The sequence below is a fragment of the Scyliorhinus torazame genome, chromosome 2 (assembly GCF_047496885.1).
Source record: "Scyliorhinus torazame isolate Kashiwa2021f chromosome 2, sScyTor2.1, whole genome shotgun sequence".
Classification (NCBI taxonomy): domain Eukaryota; kingdom Metazoa; phylum Chordata; class Chondrichthyes; order Carcharhiniformes; family Scyliorhinidae; genus Scyliorhinus; species Scyliorhinus torazame.
The window spans coordinates 325,070,325-325,086,171 of record NC_092708.1 but is presented as its reverse complement, the minus strand read 5'-3'; the positions used below and the strand labels follow the sequence as shown (position 1 = coordinate 325,086,171).

At 47.4% G+C, this 15,847-nt stretch overlaps 1 long non-coding RNA gene across 3 annotated transcripts in view; it reads left to right on the top strand.

The window, feature by feature from the left end:
- Positions 1-1,416: 1,416 nt before the first annotated feature.
- Positions 1,417-15,847, top strand: part of LOC140400717 (uncharacterized) — a 72,838-nt gene continuing 58,407 nt past the window's right edge. For all 3 annotated transcript variants that reach the window (XR_011938093.1, XR_011938092.1, XR_011938090.1), the window contains exon 1: positions 1,417-1,612. This is a non-coding gene — a long non-coding RNA (uncharacterized lncRNA). The remainder of the gene's footprint in view (positions 1,613-15,847) is intronic.

Genomic DNA, 15,847 nt, shown 5'->3' with positions numbered 1-15,847 from the left:
TGGGGAATGTTACAAAAATGTCCACAAAATTCCCAAGCTTGAATTGGAAGGTGGCCGACCTACTCTGAGTTTAAACCATTTAGACAATCATGGTTTGTCAACTCGGGCATGTCCGAATCAAACAAGCAGGCCAGAAAGATTCATTCTGGCATTGGAATTGAAGTTTTACATTGGCGCAACACACCCGGGCTCACAGAACAACAAAAGAGCTCCCCAAAAGATTCAAATGCCTTTGGAAGACTGGTTCAGAGTCAGATTGAATTTCTGTATCTGTTGGCAGAGGTTCTGTCATACCGCCAACAGCCTAAGAAATCTATTGATCATTTTACCAGTCCTGCAGATAAAAGGGTGCCGATTGCGGGTTTTCAGAAGCGAAGCTGGCAGAGGTTAACTGGATGAATAGACATCTTCTTGAGGCTGCCAGCCTTTTCCCTCTGGGTTGCTAGCATCCTGCACGGTCTGGTGAAGACAGGTGGGCTGAGTGATATGAGTGTGCTGGACTGGTGTTTAAAAATGGAGCCAGGACCTTCGAACCTGCCGGTTTGAGGATGAGTGAACCAATCAGCTGCCAGCATGCCCGATGACGCCTTTCGGTCACCTGGCTTAATACCTCCTTTTGTCACTCTGTGTCACGTTTTGTTTTGTATTTTTCCTGTCATATGCCTTGGAATGTTCTATGTTAAAGACACTATATAAATATAGGTACTTGTAGTGCTCGCTATGTGAAGAGGGAAACAGGAAGCATATTTTAAATTTTTAATGCCATTACATTATCAAATATGGCAACGTCTGCTTGCCTGTATGTGCAGATGAGCAAAGAAATTGTAACTGACTTCCCACACAGCCACAGAATAACTCCTCTGTGCATAAATAATATTAACCCTCACACTAAGTCCTACTTTTTCTGTTTAAACTATTGAATGAAAATCGTTTATTGTCACAAGTAGGCTTCAAATGAAGTTACTGTGAAAAGGCCTTAGTCGCCACATTCCGGCGCCTGTTCGGGGAGGCTGGTACGGGAATTAAACGGTGCTGCTGGCCTGCCTTAGTCTGCTTTAAAAGCCAGCTCTTTAGCCCTGTGCTAAACCAGCCCCTATACTATTTTAACTGCTTAAATAAAACTTGGTGCTGATTTGCTACAAAATGTTGTAATTTGCCTGTCCGAACCCTACTCTGTAACGTGTGACTGCTCCACACATTTGGACGTGGTAGTGATTCACCGTGGAATATTTTAGGTATCAGAGTGTTGAAAACACCCATCCACTCACTGTGTCTGAGTTACCAAAGTACACGTAAACTAGAACGATCTGAGTTTACATGAGTGTGGTTAGGAATGTCTGCAATATGATTACAAATTAAATATTATGGTTAATAAGTCATCCTCTTGTGTCATTTAAGTTACTGAACATTCTCCGCTACTATTCGAGATTGCCTGTCAGTTTTTGGCTTTGCAGCTGAGATCTGCTGGACTCAATGTGCTGCTCAAAACCACACGGGGTAGAAATTGCAGGGTTCGTTTGTTGACAGGTCAGGCTGCACTGGATTATGTGTGAGCAATAAAGTTCCCTAATAACAGCTGTTTGAATTCTGGCTTCAGTGGCAGCCATTTTAGGTAAGTATAGCTGTCATTTATTTTCATGATCAGTTGCTTTTCCTATTCGCTCCTTGCTTTCTCCCGAAGGACAGCAAGTGGCCACATAAAATCAAGCACAAAGGTTCAGAAAGGGCTGTTGAGGCTGGGGGCCAAAAGTTAAACATGAAGCTGGATGGTTGCAGGCACCAGTGGAATTGTATCCCAGTATTGTAACCCAGGGGCTGGTTTAGCACAATGGGCTAAACAGCTGGCTTGTAATGCAGAACAAGACCATCAGCGTGGGTTCAATCCCCATACCGGCCTCCCTGAACAGGTGCCGGAATGAGGCGACTAGGGGCTTTTCACAGTAACTTCATTGAAGCCTACTTGTCACAATAAGTGATTATTATTATTGTTTGTGATAGTCACCACTAGTGGTATATTATATGTATTATGGCACTGCCCGTACATTAGAGGTACAATGGTAAATCCCTGCCTGCTGGCTCCGCCCAGCAGGCGGCGTATAAAAGAGTGTGCTCACTTGCGCTGCAGCCATTCTGGTTCCAGCTACAGGAGGCACAACATCTTGCTCAATGAAGCCTCGATTGTTCCACCATTCTTGTCTTGTGGTAATTGACGGTGCATCATTGTTTTTTTAATCTTTAGTGTCACAAGTAGGCTTACTTTAATACTGCAATGAAGTTACTGTGAAAAGCCCGTAGTCGTCTCACTCCAGCACCTGTTTGGGTACACAGAGGGAGAATTCAGAATGTCCAAATGACCTAACAGCACGTTTTTCGGGACTTGTGCGAGGAAACCGGAGCATCCGGAGGAAACCCACGCAGACACGGGGAGAACATGCAGACTCCACACAGACAGTGGCCCAAGCGGGAATTGAACCTGGGACCATGGCGCTGTGAAGCAACAGTGCTAACCACTGTGCTACCGTGCCACCCTGCTCAACACCTTCAGGAGATGGGAGAATAGTGGGGGGAAACAATTGCCTTTTAAATCCTCTAATAACAGCACACTGAGGTTTTGCAACAGGGTCATCAACATCTGAAAAGCAAAAATGCAGGTCAACGTTTAGGGTGGAGACGCTTTGTCAGATAGGAAAGCGGGAAGCAAGAATCCCTATTATGGGAGCGACCAATAGAAGGGAGGAGAAAACGATAGGTGAAGATCATGAAGCAGATATGCTGACTACTGTTACAAAGGGAGTTTAATATCATTTGAGCAGGTATACTTTTTCTTCAATCTAAAAATCACCTCTGCGATGATATGGAAAGGTATTAGGCAGAGTCAGTTAAACAGTTCCAAAATAGAGGGAGAAAAGGTAATTTTGCAGATGGGAGTGTATCTGCCATGTCAGGAAATAGGCTGAGACAGTTAAGGTCTGAAAAGTTAAGGCCATCCTTTTACCTGCTTGTTACACCTTCCCCCTCCCCCACAACATTGTGTTTTGGTCAGTCCTATAAAATGCCTCCATTCATTTTTTTAGAGACCCTGGGCGTCATTCTCCGACCCCCCGCCGGGTTGGAGAATGGCCGTTGGCCGCCGTGAATCCCGCCCCTGCCCCCGCCTAAGTCTCCGGTACCGGAGATTGGGCGGGGGCAGGAATCGGGCCGCGCCGGTTGGCGGGACCCCCCGCTCAATTCTCCGGCCCGGATGGGCCGAAGTCCCGCCCAGAAATTGCCTGTCCCGCCGGCGTAAATCAAAGCTGGTATTTACCGGCGGGACCAGGCGGCGTGGGCGGGCTCCGGGGTCCTGGGGGGGTCACGGGGCGATCTGACCCCGGGGGGTGCCCCCACGGTGGCCTGGCCCGCGATCGGGGCCCACCGATCCGCGGGCGGGCCTGTGCCATGGGGGCACTCTTTCCCTTCCGCCTCCACACGGCCTCCACCATGGCGGAGGCGGAAGAGACGCTCCCCACTGCGCATGTGCGGGAAACTGTCGGCGGCCGCTGACGCTCCCGCGCATGCGCCGCATTTCCGCGCCAGCTGGCGGGGCACCAAACGCCATTTCCGCCAGCTGGCGGGGCAACAAACGCCATTTCCGCCAGCTGGCGGGGCGGAAATCCCTCCGGCGTCGGCCTAGCCCCTCAATGTTGGGGCTCGGCCCCCAAAGATGCGGAGCATTCCGCACCTTTGGGCCGGCGCGATGCCCGTCTGATTGGCGCCGTTTTGGGCGCCAGTCGGTGGACATCGCGCCGTTGGGGGAGAATTCCGCCCCTTTGTGAGAATTATCCTGTCTGCTCTTTTCAGATGCTTCTATGAGTAGACTAGGTGCCTGGATTTTTCTCATCATTGAAGTGTTGGGTACTCTGATACACAGACGAACCAACACGGTTGCGAATGGTACAACGCAGTTTTATTTCAATCAACTATTAACATAGTAAACTCTGGTACTCAGCACATGGTGAATGTCTGAGTGGCTGGCAATGAGGTCTATGCCCTGAGCCGTCTCCTGCTCGAGTGCCCAGGAAGTGTCGTGTTCCCTGTTTTGTACTGTGTATGCTCTTGTCTGTGATTGGCTGTCGTGTTGTGTGTGTTGATTGGTCCGTTGATCTGTCCATCATTATGTATGTATGTATTTGCTATGATGTTCACCTGAATATCATGACAATCGTCACTGTTTTAATCCATCGCTAGTTATAACTGCATCCTCCCCCAAATGAGAAAAGCTCAACGATAGGCCAGAGTGAAAGCTGTCTCTTTTTGGCTTATTAAATCCCATGTGGAATATTAAATTCCATTAAGAACTCAGATCATTGAAGAAATATATTGAGAGGTAGTTTGAATAAATGTTGCTGGTGAAGCTTGTCAGTGCTTCAGGTGTTCGGTTACAAATGATTTATTTCACCATTTACAGTATTTGCCTAGAGTGTTCAGGAAGGTCAACCTCTCGTTAGAGATTGGGTGGGATTCTCCGACACCACGGCGGGTCGGAGAATCGCCGGGGGCTGGCGTGAATCTCGCCCCCGCCGTGTCCCGAAGTCTCCGCCACCAGAGATTCGGCGGGGGCGGGAATCGCGCCGCTCCGGTCGGCGGGCCCACCCCCGTCTATTCTCCGGCCCGCGATGGGCCAAAGTCCCGCTGCTGGAATGCCTGTCCCGCCAGCGTGGATTAAACCACCTTTTGAACGGCGGAACAAGGCGGCGCGGGCGGGCTCCGGGGTCCTGGTGGGGGGGGGGAAGGGGCGCGCGGGATGATCTGGCCCCGGGGGGTGCCCCCACGGTGGCCTGGCCCGCGATCGGGGCCCACGATCCGCGGGCGGGCCTGCGCCGTGGGGGCACTCTTTTTCTTCCGCCTTCGCCATGGTCTTCACTATGGCAGAGGCGGAAGAGACCCCCTCCCCTGCGCATGCGCAGGGATGACGTCAGCAGCCGCTGACGCTACCGTGCATGCGTCGCCCGGCGAAGACCTTTCAGCCCCGGTTGGCGCGGCACCAAAGGCCTTTCCCGCCAGCCGGCAGAGCGCAAACCACTCCGGTGCGGGCCTAGCCCCTCAAGGTGAGAGCTTGGCCCCTAAAGGTGCGGAGACGTCCGCACGTTTGGGGCGGCCCGACGCCGCAGTGGTTCCCGTCACTCCATTACGCCGGAACCCCCCGCCCCACCGGGTAGGGGAGAATCCCGCCCTAGATCCTTGATAAATGAAATGGTCATGCGAAGCAAACACATTGCTGATTGTATCATTATATATGTAACTTATAGTTACATATTTCAACTGTGCGAATAGTACCTGTATTTGAACCAGCAAGACTGGCGTGAGCCCATGGGGAACTCTTTCCTCTGATTCAACTCTCAGTCTGTCACACTGGCTGTTTGGTTCTTTTTCATGGAATTACAGTGCAGGAGGAGGCCATGATTGAGCTCACCGAAGTTGCACCGGTTCCTTCAAAGAATAATCCAGTTAATCCCATTTCCCTGCTATTCACAGTAACTGTATTGCAGTGTTAATGTAAGTCTGCTTGTGACAATATTTCACCACATCGGCGCGCCGAGGTCCCAGGTTCGATCCCGGCCCTGGGTCACTGTCCGTGTGGAGTTTGCACATTCTCCCCGTGTTTGCGTGGGTTTCGCCCCCACAATCCAAAGATGTGCAGGGTAGGTGGATTGGCCACACTAAATTGCCCCTTAATTGGAAAAAATGTATTTGGTACTCTAAATTTATTTTTTAAAATACTTCACATCACGGTAGCACAGTGGTTAGCACAGTTACTTCACAGCTCCAGGATTCCAGGTTCGATTCCCAGCTTGGGTCACTGTCTATCCAGTGTCTGGACATCCTCCCCGTGTCTGCATGGGTTTCCTCCGGGTGCTCCGGTTTCCTCCCACAGTCCAAAGATGTGCAGGTTAGGTGGATTGGCCATAATAAATTGCCCTTAGTGTCCAAAAAGGTTAGGTGGGGTTACTGGGTTACGGGAGTAGGGTGGAGGTGTGGGCTTGTGTAGGGTGCTCTTTCCAAGAGCTGGTGCAGACTCGATGGGCCAAATGGCCTCCTTCTGCACTGCAAATTCTATGATTCTATGATCACTTTAACAAGATCTCCTTCAAGTATTTCTCCAATTTCCTTTTGAAGGTTTCTACTGAATCTTTGTCCACTACCCTATCAAGCAGCACATTCCAACCCCCCCCCCCCCCCCCCCCCCCCCCCACCGCAGGGTGCAAACAATGGGAAACCCCACTGGTCCCACCACTGTCAATGGGTTTCCTGGTTAATACATCTCCTACCGCCAGGAAACCCGTGGCGGGGGTTCACCGTCGGTGGGACCAGACGATCCCGCCAGCAGGAACGGCGGCTAAATTCCGGCTGTTGTTTCTGTTTTTTTGCCAATCACCTCAAATCTTTGTCTTCCAGTTATTATTGATTTCCAGCCAGTGGAAATAGTTTCCCTATATTACTCTATTTGAACCCTTCGTGACTTTAAACAGTCTATCAATTCTCCTAACCTTTTGTACTCTGAGGAAAGCAACTCCAGCTTCTGCAGTCTATCCATGTAACTGCAATCCCTAATCCTGCGAACCATTCTCGAGTTTCATTTCATTTACTGGCTGACTTAATTGGCTGACAAACACAAATAAAAGAAAGAATGTGTTTCTCCTGTGATTGTCCCTCTATTTTCCCCTTTCTCAAATTCTTTCTATCTCTTCTTTCCACTACTCTTTTCTAAGCTTCTTTCTTTCACTTTATCTGTCACCATATTTTATTCTCACTCTTTCGTTTTTTTTGTCTGCAAGTCTTTTGACTTTGCATCTCCAATTTCTATTCTGCATGTGTCCTACCATCACTCTCTCTTTTGGTCTGCTTCCCTATCCCCTCTTCTTCTCTTTTCCTGGGAAATCAGGAGCCAGGCCCTTTGGTACCTCATCAAGGATCTCCTCACCCCCTGGGACATGCGGTAGCCAAGGTTGTGTGGGGTACTCAACTCAGACCCCAGATCCAACTCCATGTCATAATTTCCTGGCCAGGGAAGATTGGGCAGAGAGGGTGGGGCAGGGAGTGTGGAGCTGGGTGAAGTGTGTGACCTGTCCTATGTGGGAAGACATGAACCCTACCGGCATCCTCGATGATCACATGTGCAGGAAGTGCTCCCAACTGCAGAACCTTGAGCTCTGGATTTCAGAGCTCGAGCAGCAGCCGGAGACATTTTGGCGCATCTGCGAGGCTGAGAGTTATGTGGATGACACGTTTAGAGAGGTGGTCACACCCCAGCTCAAGGAACTGGAGGAAAGAAGGGTGACCACCAGACTTTCCAAGAGAAACAGGCAGGTAATGGAGAAGTCCCCTGGGGTGCCACTATCATATCAGTTTTCTATTTTAGAAGTTGATGAGGGTGTTGGTTCCTCCATGCAGTGCAGCCAAAGCCAAGCTTCTGGCACCACAAGCGGCCTGACTGTGCAGGAGGGGAGGAAGAAGGAAGGAAGAGCGATAGTGATAGGGGATTCATTAGTTAGGGGAACAGACAGGCGATTCTGCAGTCACAGACTCGACTCCGGGGTGGTGTATTGTCTCCCTAGGGCCAGGGTCAGGAATGTCAGTGAATGGTGGCAGGGCATCCTAAAGGGGGAGGGTGAACAGTTAGAGATCATGGTACACGTTGGTACCAATGATATAGGTAGAATGAAGGATGAGGTCCTGCGTCAAGAATTTAGGGAAGTAGGCAGCAGTTTAAGAAGCAGGACCTCAAAGGTTGTAATCTTTGGATTAGTCCCAGTGCCACGTGCTAGCGAGTACAGAAATAGGAGAGTAGGGCAGATGAATGTGTGGTTCAAAAGTTGGTGCAGGAGGGAGGGTTTTAGATTCCTGGATCACTGGGACCATTTCTGGTGAAGATAGGAAACTTATAAGTGGGACGGTCTGCACCTGAACCAGATTGGGACCAACATCCTTGTGGGTGGGTTTGCTATTATTAGTGCTGTTGGGAGGAGTTTGTGCTAGTTCAGGAGAGGGATGGGACACAGAGCATTCGTACAATAAGGTCACAGCATACTACAGTAAAGGAACAAAGACAGATGGAGTTCAGCCATGTTGAGTTCCAAGGGTGTAAGGTGAGGATGGATGGTCTCTACTTTAATGCTAGGGGCATTATAGGTAAGACTGATGAGTTAAGGGCATGTATTGAAAAGTGGAATTGTGATATTGTTGCCAAGACAGTGATGTGGTTGCGGGTATAGGATCTTCAGGCGAGGCAGGGGAGGGTGTAAAAGAGGTGGCGGTGTTGCATTATTAAGTAAGGAGTCAGTTACTGTAGTAAGGAGGGACGAAATCTTGGAAGGGTGTTCAAATGAGGCTTTGTGGGTAGAGCTTAGAAATCAAAAAGCGGGCAGTCAGATTGCTGGGAGTGTATTATAGGTGTCATGTGAGTGCTCCTTTAAGAAAGGTTTTGTTTTACCACATGGCTTGTAGCATGACTTCAGTAATGTCATTTGTGGGTGGAGCTGGGCTGTGGCTGTCAGGTGAGAGGGGGTTTAGTGTTTTGGTTTCATTTTCGGTTGTTCATTTGGACTGCAGAAGAAGAAGCAGTGTTTCCCTGTTTTCTCTGTTTTATTTTCAAACTGTTACAGTGAACTGAAAACACATTGGGTGTGGCAAACTGCCTTGGTAAGTTTGCTTTCCTGAAGGAGTTTTGTATCTGCTGGTTGGAAACTGGACCAGAATCTCAGGGAAAGCACCAGTCCCATTCAAATGAGATTACAGTGTGCTGGGCCACGCCCTTGAAAGGGGTTTTGGTTTATTGGATTTTGTATTGAATTGGAACAGTTAAGGGGGAATTCATTAAGAGTTATGTCGCTGTTGTGTTTATTCATGTTTGTAATTGATAACAAATTCTTGCTGTGTTTTATATATGTTAATTGTTAGTTAATATGTTAGTTAATTAATAGAAAGCAAAGAGTGGGGATTAATGGGTGTTTCTCTGGTTGGCAATCAGTAGCTAGTGGTGTCCCTCAGGGATCAGTGTTGGGCCCACAACTGTTCACAATTTACATAGATGATTTGGAGTTGGGGACCAAACGCAATGTGTCCAAGTTTGCAGACGACACTAAGATAAGTGGTAAAGCAAAAAGTGCAGAGGATACTGGAAGTCTGCAGAGGGATTTGGATAGGCTAAGTGAATGGGCTAGGGTCTGGCTGATGGAATACAATGTTGACAAATGTGAGGTTATCCATTTTGGTAGGAATAACAGCAAAAGGGATTATTATTTAAATTATAAAATATTAAAACATGCTGCTGTGCAGAGAGACCTGGGTGTGCTGGTGCATGAGTCGCAAAAAGTTGGTTTACAGGTGCAACAGGTGATTAAGAAGGCAAATCGAATTTTGTCCTTCATTGCCAGAGGGATGGAGTTTAAGACTAGCGAGGTTATGCTGCAATTGTATAAGGTGTTAGTGAGGCCACACCTGGAGTATTGTGTTCAGTTTTGATCTTCTTACTTGAGAAAGGACGTACTGGCACTGGAGGGTGTGCAGAGGAGATTCACTAGGTTAATCCCAGAGCTGAAGGGGTTGGATTACGAGGAGAGATTTAGTAGACTGGTACTGTACTCATTGGAATTTAGAAGGATGAGGGGGGATCTTATAGAAACATATAAAATTATGAAGGGAATCGATAGGATAGATGCGGGCAGGTTGTTTCCATTGGCGGGTGAAAGCAGAAGTAGGGGGTTCAAAATAAGGGGAAGTAGATTTCGGACTGGGTTTAGGAGGAACTTCCTCACCCAAAGGGTTGTGAATCTATGGAATTCCTTGCCCAGAGAAGCAGTTGAGGTGCCTTCATTAAATGTTTTTAAGATAAAGATAGATAGTTTTTTGAAGAATAAAGGGATTAAGGGTTATGGTGTTCGGGCCGGAAAGTGGAGCTGAGTCCACAAAAGATCAGCCATGATCTCATTGAATGGCGGAGCAGGCTCGAGGGGCCAGATGGCCTACTCCTGTCCTAGTTCTTATGTTCTTATCCTCCCCACTCCTGGCCCCGGCGGTGGGGCCCTCTGTCCCTGGCGCCCATTCCTGCTGCCTACTCCTGCTTCTAGTTCTTATGTTCTTAACTACATTCTTAGAAAAAACTTTGTTTTGATAAAAGCGCCTAGGAAGTCTGATGAATCACCCCTGAAGTGAAGGCTCTTGTGCTCATCCTAGCCAAATTCAACATAAAAGTTATAGGTCAGGTGAGCTTCATAATACACTTTAGGTCCCCAAACAGTCAACGGGCAGGAGCAGATATATAGGCAATTCACTGAGGTGTGTAATAATAATAGTTATATTAGGGAATTTCAAATTCCCCAACATTAATTGGGATAGTCATAATGTAAGGTGTTTATATGAGCAGATTTCTTGAAATGTATTCAGGAGAGCTTTTTATGTCAACGGCACAGTGCTGGATCTAATTCAGGAGAACGAAGATAGACAGGTGCACAAGGTGGCAGTGAGGGAGCATTTTTATGATAGTGACCACAACAAAGTACGATGTAAGTTTGTTATGGAAAGGGATAAAGATGGTCAGCAAAAAATGGTTTTGGATTTGGGGGAAGAGGCAGATTTTATTAAAATAAGTCAAGATCTGGCCAAAGTAGAGTGGTAACAGCTTCTTGTGGGAACCTCTACAGCAGAGCAGTAATAGGTGTTCAAAATGGGGAGAGTACAGGCCTGTTATGGGCCAGGGTTTAGAGAACCCCAAAGTGTATCATGGAGTTCACCTGACCCACAACTTTTAATAGATTGCGGTATGGGGAGCACACGGCCCACTCTACAGGTGTGGTACAGCAGAAATGGAAAAGTATTTTTTAAAGCAAAACAATGTTTATTCTATGAACTCAAGTTAACCTTTTTAAAACATACAGTGAACATCTTAGCAACCATTAATTCAAATACAACCCCCAAAGACTACAACACTAAGTATTCCTTTAAGCTTTCCTTTTAACATCCATAAGACTTAAAAACAAAACCTTTAACAGAAGCACCTCAGGTTTAACTTCACTACTGAGAACAGTTACCACGTTGAAATCAGCAAATGGACATTCATAAGCTTGCAGAGATTTACACACATCCTGCTGTGATTGCAGCTTCTCCAAAACGAAAATGAAACCAAACCCACCCTGCAGCAAAAAGCCTAAAGCGAAAGTAAAAAGCTGACAGACAGCCCAGCTCCACACACTCTCTGACATCACTGCAGTAATAAACCCCCATTTCTTAAAGGTACTCTCACATGACAGGCCCAACATGTTCCCTTTAGGGTGAAATATAGGAGCAACAAGTCCAGAGAACCCTGTATGTCAAGGAATATTCACGAGTGGATAAGGAAGAAAAGAGAGGCTTTTAGTAGGTACAAATGGAGCAAATTAGCAGAGACCTTAGTGGAGTATAGAAAGTGCAGGGGAGAACATAAGAAACCAATTAGGAGAGCAAAGGGGGGACATGAAAAAGCATAGGTGGGTAAAATTAGGGAGAATGCCAACCTATTCTATAAGCGTATTAAGGGGAAGACGATAACCAGGGAAAGAGTAAGTAGGGCCCATTAAGGACCAAGGGGGCAATCTGTGCGTGGAGCCGGAGGATGTTGGTAGGGTGTTAAATGAATACTTCATACCTGTCTTCACTCGGGAGGAGGACGATATAGGTACTGATTTTGGGGAGAAGGTCTGTGAGGTTCTTGAACAGTTTGACATAGGGAGTGAACAAGTATTGAACGATTTGGCGGGCATCCTCCTGTCCGGATGCGTTGTATCCCAGGCTGCTGTGGGAGGGAAGGAAGGAAATGACAGGGGCTTGGACCCAAATTTTCAGTTTTTCTCTGGCCACAGGGGAGATGCCAGAGGACTGAAGGACAGCTAATGTGGTTCCACTTTTCAAGAAGGGTGGTAGAGATAAGACCAGGTAATTACAGACCAGTGAGTCTCATATCAGTGGTAGGGAAACTATTGGAGAAAATTCTGAAGGAGGAAATGAATCTCCACTTGGAGAGGCAAGGTTTAATCAGGAATAGTCAGCGTGGCTTTGTCAGAGGGAAGTCATATCTACCGAATTTGAGTGAATTTTATGAGGAGGGGACCAGGTGTGATGATGAGGGTAGTGCAGTTGATGTCGTTTATATCAATTTCAGCAAAGCCTTTTACTCGTTTCAACTAATTGGGAACAAAGTCCTATAGCGAGTGCATTTAGCCGCGTGTTTCCCAGCGTTCGCAGTGCTGGGAAACACATGGCTATACAACACGACTCACGTTGTATAAGGGGCCTCATCGGGGAATGCGCAGCCAAGGCCGCACATAGCTCCATTTTGTACGCTGGGGAGCTCTGCTCCAAACGCCCAAAGCAATCCCCGACTGCCACCACCGCCCCCAGCCCGAACACACTATTGGTATGGGAGGGTCCCTGGCCACCCCCGCAACCCCCCCCCCCCAACATCCACACAGGGCAAGGGGTTGTGCGCGTGCAAAATATGCCAGCATTGCAGCTTGGCAGTGCCAACATGGCACCCTGTCAGTGCCCATGCCTGCTGGCAATGCCACCTGGGACCTCATAATATTCAAGGCTATGGCCAAGTGCTGGAAAGTGGGAATTTAAAAAACAATTTTAAGTACCCAATTCTGTTTTTTCCAATTAAAGGGCAATTTAGCGTGACCAATCCACCTACCCTACACATCTTTTGGGTTGTTGGGGTGAGACCCACGGAGACACGATGAGAATATGGAAAGTGGGATTAGTGTAGGTTTAATGTAGTTTTGTCAGTGCAGACGCATTGGCTGTAGGGCCTCTTCTCTGCTGTATAATTCTATGACTCTATACCTGGAAGGGGAAGGAGGGCAAAGGCCAGGAAGGATTGAGGAGGACAGTGAGGAAGTGATTTTTCAGGAAATTTGGGCACTGTCTGAAGCTGGGAGAAAGTGAGCAGGGAACCAAGAGAGGAGCAACTGAGTGTCAGTGGCTCAGTTTGATTTTGATTTGTTAGTGTCAGGGGCTCAGTTGGTCGAACACTTTTAGGTTCTTGAGCACAGAGGTCTATGCCGGAATTCTCCCATCCCCCATCAGCGGGATCAATGGTAGGTGGCGGGGGGAGTGGTGTATTCGGCAGAATCTTCCACTGGTGGCCACCATGATGGATCGGGAGCCACGCTGGAGGCCAGCCTGAAACTGATTTGTATCTGCTAATAGGATGCGGATAAAGGCCCAACCGGAATCTTCTCCCATGCCTGATTCTCTGTGATGGCAATGGGATAACACGCCAGTCCTGAACATGTCTGGGCCAATGTGGCGTGCAGAAGTCGGGACTTACCTGAAGAAGGCTTGGAGCTGCCTCTGGAGTTCGGGATGGTGGCCGCCAGTGACCCTGGACACTGGAACACCACAGCAGTGGGCGGGGAAGAGTGTCTAACAGGTGGATCTTCCAATTTCAATGTCATCGAGAAGGTTTATCTTCCAGTGTCAGAGTGTTCCTGGAGATCCAGCTTTTTTTCTTCAATGGTGGGTCAGTTATGTCAGGTGTCTTTTAAATATACTCATGGATATTAGAGCGGGACTTGTGCCATCGAACCCCCCCCCTTCCCCATCACAGAGACAGCGCAAGATCCCCGGATGCATAATTAATTACATCGGGGACAGACGATATGGTGTGATTTCCCATCAGCCTTTGCAGCAGGAAACAGTCCCCATCCCTGCCCCTAGGATTTAGTCCTGCTGGTAGTGCTGCTTTTTAGATGGAACATTAAACTGGGGCTCTGTCTGCTCTCAGCTCGACAGAAAAGATCCCATGGCATTATTTCAAAGAAGAATAAGGAAGCTTTCCTTGACATCACAAAAACAGAGGTGGAGATCCCCCCCCAGCCCCCCCCCCCCCCCCCCCCGCCTCCCCCAACCAGTGGGATCTTCCAGTCCAGCCAAAGGGCATGGAACATAAATGGCCATTGACTTCAGCAGGACTGGAAGATCCTCCCTGCAGTTAATGGCGAGCTGCCTCCACCATCAGAAAGCATGGCGGAGGGAGGGGGGGGTTGCAAAATCCCAACCTTCGTATCTGGTAGTTTGCTGTGTTTCCTACATTGCAACAGTGACTGCATTCAACAGTACACCATTGTCCATAAAGCTCTTTAAGGTATTCCAGTGGTTTGAAAAGGTTTTCCTCTTCTTTGAATATAATTTTTTTCTGCGTCCAGGCCCCTGTATGTTTTACCAAATTATAAGCATAAGGATGCATATGCAGTCAACGTATGTGCTTTCAGCTGTAAGAACAAGAATACTTTGTGTACTTCACAAAATCAGTCTCATTAAAGTGTCATCGGTAATTCAGTGAATGATTGATTGACTGTGACTGTAATAAGGCTGGTGTTCAGTAGTTCTATGATGTACACATATATCAAGGTGACTTCCATGTTAAATCTTTCTAACTCATTAATATATTAACACAAATTGTTGCCCTGCTGACTAGGAGAGGACTACAGTCTTGTGAAGGATGTCCTCTCAGTTTTGTCGACTGACAGTTCACACTGAGCAAATCGAAGGGCTGTTGATGTTTTAAGGTGATAGGAACAAATTCTTGCCTTGTAACCCAATTGCTTCTCAGTTGTGGTGATTTTAAGATTGCAACAACAGAACAATTAGATCTCAATTTGGCTATTTCAGCTAAGAAAATCTCTTTGATGTTTGTTAAATTGAGAATCTGAATGGTGGCATTTCAAAAATGCTCATTCTTGACATTGCACAGACCCAAGGCAGACAATGAACGAAACCCTGAGGATATCAATGGAAATAGTGAGGCGGGGTTAAGTTCTCCTTGAACACAATGGGATAATTTGTCGGAGGATTAGCATGCATTTTTAATTCTCAAAAGCATTCAGTTTCACCAACAACGGCAATATTCATTCGCAAATCTAGTTTGATAGCAAGTCCAAACCACTGAACCATTTCCATACGGTCGCTGCGGTTTCTTGCTGATTTTACACCCATACCTCTTTTTGAGTTTATGCTGGGATATCGTATCGTTTTAAAGTGGCCACCTTTTATCTGAGAAATTAGGTGAGAATCAGCACCATGAAGAGTGTCACAGCCTCATTCAATATCCAAACACAAGCACTATCCCATGGGAATTACTGTTTAGCAAACAAGAGCAGAACCCAAGTTGATTTTTCTTGTTGCACGAACTCAGATTAATTGCAGCATCCTTACACCTATTTGGTCAACTCGCAATGCAAACGAAGGATTACATTTAGGACCATTCTTTCACCGACTCAGTCCAGAACATAATTTCAAGTGTCAAACGCTCTTGAATAAAGGACTTTCCGAACATCTTTCACCCATTTGAACCTGTACTTCATTGTCCCACCATTAGCATTAACCTTGGAAGTAGAGCTTGAATTTAACATTTCTTTAATGTTTAAATTCATATTTCACTGTTATTTCACGCTTCAGCTCATGTGAGGCTGTCAACGCAAGTTTTGATTGTTCTGCAGGAACTCTGAAAATATTTTGTTTCAAACTGGAACAAAGAATTGGCTCGACCCATTTACAAACATGCAAATTTTCACGGCCGTTTTTTTGCTGGTCTTCGACATTCCCCTCCTCTGTGCAGTTTACAAAATACATGGAGACGATGAGGAAGGAGATGAGGGAGGTTTTGAGTGCGCTGGTGGAGGAGGCGATTTCCCCGGTGATGACGGCGGTGGCGAGCGCAGTGGCGGAGGTGCGAGAACAAGGGGAGGCACTGAAGGAAGTGGAGGAGACGTTATTGCAGCACGGTGATCAACTTGCCTCGATGGGGAAGGAGATGCAGAAGGTGATGGACATTAAC